Here is a 7,172-nt window from a genome sequence, read left to right as displayed (position 1 = left end):
GAGACAAAGTATGTGCATGTTCAGGTGCTTCAGAGAAAGGCAGCACTCTGGATCAGTGAGGATACAGAACACTGCCTATGATCTGGAAGTCCCAAGATGCTCTTTGGTTCCTCATAAGTCCTCGTATGGCTGAACTGTGCATGCTGATCCTGACACTGTTCTTCCAGTCATGTTGCCGCTGTTCTCTTAGCTGCTTAGGAAGCACAGATGAGTATCAGCCTGAGTAGGCTTGCTTTTTAAGCTTCCGCCAAAATGCTTAACCTAGTAGTTTTGTGTCTGGGCTTACAAGGCTTACAAATCAAGTCTGAAGGATCAGATTTTCTTTTCTCTCTTTTCTTTCTTTTTTTTCTTTTTTTTTTTTTTTTTTTGCAATTGGACTAATGACAGCACAGATGTCAACACAGCACATTTTGATTGGAAAAGCTCTTGAAGCACCTCTACCAGGATCTGAACAGCTCAGTGTTATTTACGGAGAGTTCTAAAAGAGTGAGGTACTGCTTCAAACTGGAGAAAGAGGTTAACCACAAGTCCCAACCAAATTAACCACCTTTGCTTTGCTCCCCGAGATTGCCAAACTGAGGCTCGGGCACACCAGCAGAGGGAGTGAAGCCTCACGGGCTGCGGCCTGCTGGGGGGAAAGGGTTGGCCTGGGTCAAGGAAACTACACCATTCTTGTAGCTAGTCTTCTCTGAAGTGGTCTCCTAGGTCAGATGGTCAGAGCTACAGGGCATTAAAGACTAACCGATGTGTACAATTACACCTGTGGAAATGTAAGCAGGTATAGCAGAAACAGAGGAGGAGCAAAGGAGTGTGCTCATGAGTAACCCAGTTGAGAGAACAGGTCTATGCGCAGCCCTGAGGGGTAACCTTGCAGCTAGTTTACCTCAAGTTGATGGAAGCATGGGGATGAAGGTTTTGTGAGGGTGAAGGAAATCCTCTGTGGTAGCTGAAGTTTAGGAAGAAAGGGGCAGCCTTAGCAATGGTGGATCCAGTAGAACACAGAAACTAGACATGGCTGGCAGTAAGTGAGGGTCACCCACTATCAACTATTCTGGTGATACCTACATCAGTTCCATTTACACATCGTTGCTGTCTAACCTAATCTCTGCATACACTGGAGGCTTATTTGAGTGCAGATTTGAGTTGAAACTCTGATTTTTACTTTTTGCCTGTCTTTAAGAGGCTACCTATGTTCCATTGTAATAGACACCTGCAAGTAATCTCTTGGCAATGGAATAAGCATTACAAAAGCAGCAGCAGAAGCGGAACAAACAGCTATGGATTCCTGGAATATGGTTGGTCAAAGTGGCAATTCAAAGAAAGAATCCTACTGCAGCCAGGAAAAATTACACCATATGGACTGATGAGGTAAAATGTGTTCTCAGAGCCCCAGAGCTATCACACTACTTTCCTCTGGTGAGCCTCATCTTTGCAGCCCTTTGAATTATCTTACTAGCCACTCTCCCTTCCCCCCCTTTTTATACAGTGAATGCCTTCACAAAGAGGTCTTATGTCAGCTAACGGCTGTACTGCTGGAACTAGACTTGCCCCAACCACCCCTGCCATGACTGTCTAATTGCTGAAAGAGATACAATATTCTGAACAACACTTGACAAAATCTTAAGGCTTTAGCACAAGGAGCCATGGCTAGAAAACCGCCATAAAGTTTTCATTCCATTGCAACTTCTTTATCTCTTCTATTTAGTGTCCAGGAGAGGCTTTCTAGAAATGCTATTCAGCATGAAGGTCACTAGCGTTAGTCCCAGCTGAAATGCTGAATACAGTCCACTTTCTGAGATAAGCTAGAGGTGTGTGCTGCTGTTGGAAGAGATATCTAACACCATATAGTATGTTTAAGTTGCCATTTACTTTGCAGATAAAGGATTAAATGCTACTGAAAAGTAGAGGCATTTACAGGCCTAGAATTCAGTAATCAAGTCTATTATGTCACTGCAAAACAAAGACATTAATTAAAAGCAACCCCTTCAAACAGTATACATGTCCAGCTCTGCTGTTCTGTTGTGAGAAACAGAATGAAACTGGGATGGGCTGCAGGATGCTACGGGGCAGAGCAAAGCACAGGTCTTTTAGCCAGTTCTGGGACAGTGGGCAAGGTAGGTTGCTTGTTTGGAGTTCAGGAAAACAGCTTCACTTCAAGTCATTTACATAACCCTTACAAGTTTTTTTGGTTGTTTTTTTTTTTAAGGTAAATATTTCCAAACATGGAAACTAGAAAAACAAACTATAAAGAAAAATGAAACCAGACTGGCCGATTTTGGCATTCAGAGGATATAATATGAAATATAGGCATACTGAGATTTAATAATTTTAAGATGTGGAAAGTAAAGAGCTCCCACTAAGCACAATTGGTTTTGTTTGTAATGTCCATATCTCATTAAGAGTTTTACTTACAAAGAAGCTTCAATGTGCAGCAAAGACAGCTCTTAATTCTTCAGGCTCCCTACTTGTTGCTTAAACAAGGAGGAAAACCAATGAAAAATGTACACCCATGATGTTGAGAAATTACTGTATGTCTTTTCTTGGGTTTTCTGAGGATAAATAGAAAAATACCTGTGGCTTTTAGCAAAGTGGGAGTAGGTCATAATTAAAAGCCTAAAAAAGACTGAACAATATTTCATCAGTTAGTGATAACAAATGGCAAACTAATGAATAGTGCTGTGCATCCGAAAATGATTGCAAGCCCTGCTCAGGACATACCTGTAAAGCCTGCCAGGAAGAATAACTGGTGTCACGCAGCTGTAAAACCAAACTAGAGGGGCTGAAAACGTGTCTGTACTTTCTCTCTCTAAGGCTCTCGAGGGCTAGGATGGCCCTAGCATGAGGGAGCACAAGCCCTGAAACGACCTACCTGGCTCACAGCCCTCCTGCAGTTACCCATGGGAGCAGCGTGGGGAGCAGAAGCCCTCCTCGGCCGTGTCCCAGCACAAGCGTCTTGGGGCCGTGGCACAGAGCTGGCTCCGCACTGCTGAGAGACCCCTCCAGCCGGCCTCTCCTCCAGTTGGAGCTGAGGATTGTTTTACAGCCCGTTGCCGATTCAGCAAGGCCATGGGGCACTTGATGAATTCCCTCCTCTGAAAAGGACGTGACTTGCCCAGGGCCACAGGAAGATCGTGCCAGAACTGGGATCAGGACTCCACAGTCCCCAGGTGCCAGACACGTGCTTGCCTTAAATCTGAGCACTTCATCAAACCGTAAAATCCAGCCAGATGGTGACTCTTTGCTATTATCTGGACCAGTGCTAGGAGGCTTAACGTGTGCAAGGCACGGTGAAGATCTGGATTCCAGTTTCTGTGTCTAAGGCTCAGAAGCCCAGGAAGTGGAACCATGTTTTTGACCTAAATGCTGCTAGAAACTTAAGCATGTCTGAACCCAAGTTCTGACTTTGGTCCATCCTTCTCATGAAATGTTTCCATCTCAGCCTGGACCCACCAGTTTTGGTGGGGGAATTCTTTCTTTGGGAGCGGGTAGAGAGGTGCAGGAGTAAGGACTGGCTGTTTTGTCAACATTACTCTGCCCTGTGCTTGCGGCCCCGGTCTGACTCTCTTCTTCCAGGCAGCAAAGACTGCATGAATCAGCCAGTGGATTAGTTTTGCCTCTCGGCAATCATTTCAGAAATCACTGTATGGACCCAGGAGGCAAATACACCCTCTCCGCCTTCCATACGTATGAACATACGTTCCAGAACACCAGAACTCTCAGTTAAACTCTCCAAACCCAGGTCAGAGCCAATACAGAGATTTTTTTAAAGCTGGAATTTTTTAAAAAGTGGTTTATATGGCTTTATTCCTGTCTCAGAGTCAATAGCAAGGATTTCTGTTGGCTGCTCTGCAAATAGACTTTGTTCCATCTTCAGAAAAATCTTTCCAGGCTTGTTAGTAGCCCACTGCTCTTTGCATCTTGTTGCTGGGGAAAGAAAAAACAAACAACTATATATTTCTCCTAATTACAGTTACCCCTTTATTTGTGTATTTCCTGAGGCAGGTACCTCTGAGGTGGTTCCAATGACCATGTATTTTTTCCAATAGCTTCATTGTTCGTGTCTTTGTCCCCTCCTCCCAGTCAGTATACAAACAGCATGTTAGTTCCAAATCAAAAGCAATTCCCTGCTGCTAACTGCAGCAGAGCCTTTGTCTTTCGTTAGCATGAGTTTTGGGGAACTACTTGACCTATGCATATGCTTTACCGTTCCAGACGGTGCATGGTAGTTATTGTCCACTCAGACTTAACATCAAAACATTATGAACAGAAAAATAACTCAAAAACTAAGAAAATAAATCAGTGTGCTAAACATTAAAGTTCTAATTTCTTTCTAAAATGATGTTCTAATAATGGAAATGGTTTCCCCTTGAACTCCTAGTGAATTGGAAACTTAAACTCTGCATTTAGACCTCACCCTGCCAGTCAGAGGCAGGCACTGAAGGTAATTCTCCGTGCTCCAGGTGGATCAAAAGAAACTCATTATCAGTCGGTCATCTTAAAGGATATGACAGCTTCACATCCAGTTGTCTGGCAGCTTAGATGCAGTCTGGAATGGATCTTTTCTGTGTTTGTTGTCTATAATAGCTTTTAGGCCTGGCTCTTCTTCCAACACACAGTACAAATCCTCTGGTAACTAGTACCAGCCACACACAACAAAAGCCAGCTAAATCTGGTGTAAGCTCAGAAATCGATAACTGCTTCCCCTTTTCTCATATTCAAGTCAGCAAGAGTGTCCCAGGCCAAGCATTCTGGGCAGCAGCCCTGGGGGCAGGGGCTCTTCTAGACTCCTGTGGGTGGACACTGATACTACCCAGAACAGTGAATTCCCTTCCTCCATGCAGACTGAAGCTGACTGGTGTGAACAAGATGTTTTCATCAATCCCTTTTAGCAACACTGGCACTATGTTTCTCCATGAACCTGAGAACTGGAGCCCAGCAAAATTCCTTTCACAAGCATTAATAAGAGAAGATTATTTAAAGCTGACCTACACTCATCTTCAACAAAACTTGGCTTTGGTCAAGTCTACAGTTACTACAAGCCAGCTGCAATTCATGTTACTTTTCTTTCAAACTAAAACGAAGGAAGCCCCTGCCCGGTGCATGTGCAATCCATCATTTGCATGCCTCAGCTCTTCTGCTCATTTTCTCCCAGATAGATACCTGCATATGTGCCTGCCCGAGCCACTTTCTCTTGGTGCTCGTGTCAATTAAAGCCTTTTGAAGGAATTGGTGCATATATTTACCTAGGCAGTCTTTTGATGTTCCTTTTCCAGTTCCTGCATCTGTCAGCATCATACTCCCCAAGCACATACACAGAGTTGATTCCAGAAGTCATCTGTCAGCTTACTCCATATCCTGTCCTTTGCCTATATGTATAGCCTCCTCAGGGGTGTTAATATATGTAAAATAAAGTTAACATTTCCTGTTCTGATAATAAAGGTAAGTGGGAAAGAGAAGCCAATACAGAAACAAGATCCTTCTCAGTTTCTTCCACAGGATTTGCCCAGTAGATAAAGATAGCGGAAAGAGAGGAACAGAGCTGGGAAGGAGGGTAGACAGAGGTGTGGGCTCATTCTGAGAGGAGGAGGCTGCTGGCTCAGGCAAGCAAGAAAATAGGAATCACTCACAGATCGCAGCCACTGCTGAAATAATGAAGTGTCACCTTGTGTTTGGCTGCTGCCAGCAATCTCACAGTCTGTGCAGAGATACATCAGATCCAGAAGGATCCCCTGAGTCACTGAATTCAGATCCCAAGTATTGCAGACAACTGTTTTACATGACTCCTCTCACAAGCCGTTCACACTCATTCCTAAAACTAATGCAGGTTCTTGTCCCGATGGTCTATGGGAAAACTTCTCTAGAACTTCAGCCTAAAGTTGCCTCAGATATTCTACCTAAATTAAAAGATAACAGTTTATACTTTTTTGTTCCTGTGCCAACAGTTTTCTTTTGTTGAAAAAGCTCTTCTTGGTGTTTACCCCTGAAATATTTCTGTTAGAGTCTAGTACCAGCTTAAGGAGCTTTTTACAGAAAGAAAAGTTTGTGTGGTCACAGCCTATTGGCACAATTAACTGCAGAGTGGAAGACAGGCATAGAAATATGTTTTTGAAAGAGCTCAAATTATCTGGGTGATAAGTTGGTATGAACTGTCATACTTCCACTCTGCCCCTGCTTTGCTAAACCATCAAAAGCAGCTCATTATCAGTCAGTCACCTAAAAGGATATGACAGCTTTGGATCCAGTTGTTCAGCAGCAGTCTGGAATGTGTTTTCTGTTCCCTTGATGACCCTCCTCTTCTCTCCGTGCACCAGCACAAGTTCATATTCCTTCTTGAATAAAGGTAGTGCTCCTTTCACAATAGCAACAGAGTCCCTCTCTACTAAAAATACATCATCTGATGCAGTGGAGGGTTATACTGCTTATTTTATGGCTTGTAGATGTTCTGTGCAGGCAAGAACCTGGAGTCAAAAATTCCCAATTATATACTTTTTGCATTCTCGCTGAGACCTGCCCTTTACTCTATATCAAATGAAATTCTGCAGCCTACATGTAAAAAAAAGGCTAGTGACTTGCAGTGCTTCCATGTGCAAACTGCCAACCTGTAGCAGAGTAGGACCTGCTCCACACTTTCAGAAGAATAAAGAACTTAGTATTAAGTGTCACATGGGACATCCAGAAGCATGAGATACTTTTTAAAAAGGTAAGCAAAACCCAAACAGGTAACGACGACTGAGCTGTGGAAGTACACTAGTGCGATCTGACACACTGAGCGGGGATTAGGGAAGCAGGAAGACAACAGCATTGACATATTCCGTGAGAATGGGGGGACAGGAACTAATCTGGAGAGAAAGGGAGTAAACAGATTGCGACAAGTATCTCTGGTCTAACTGAAGTGCTGCTGCTGATCCTGCCCATACATCATCACCTATAGAGAATGTATGTCTTTGCATCATGTCAAAATAGAGCTCAAGCCTCTAGACATTCAGGCTGCACTAAATCCCATCCTTGTCACCTCCCTAAAAAGAACACGTCCCTACATTCACACATCCTGTATTTTTATTTTGCTGTTCTCTGGGACATCAACAACATGGAAGCAGCTCCCTGAAGCTTTAAACTGGTGAAGCCCGGGTTTCCACAAGTGCAGAGTGCCTGCGACGAGAGACCCGGCAGCT

Source organism: Cariama cristata, unplaced genomic scaffold (genome assembly GCF_000690535.1).
Source record: "Cariama cristata isolate BGI_N322 unplaced genomic scaffold, ASM69053v1 scaffold39640, whole genome shotgun sequence".
In the NCBI taxonomy this organism is placed as follows: Eukaryota; Metazoa; Chordata; class Aves; order Cariamiformes; family Cariamidae; genus Cariama; species Cariama cristata.
The sequence above is the reverse complement of the archived record's forward strand: the minus strand, read 5'-3'. Positions refer to the sequence as shown.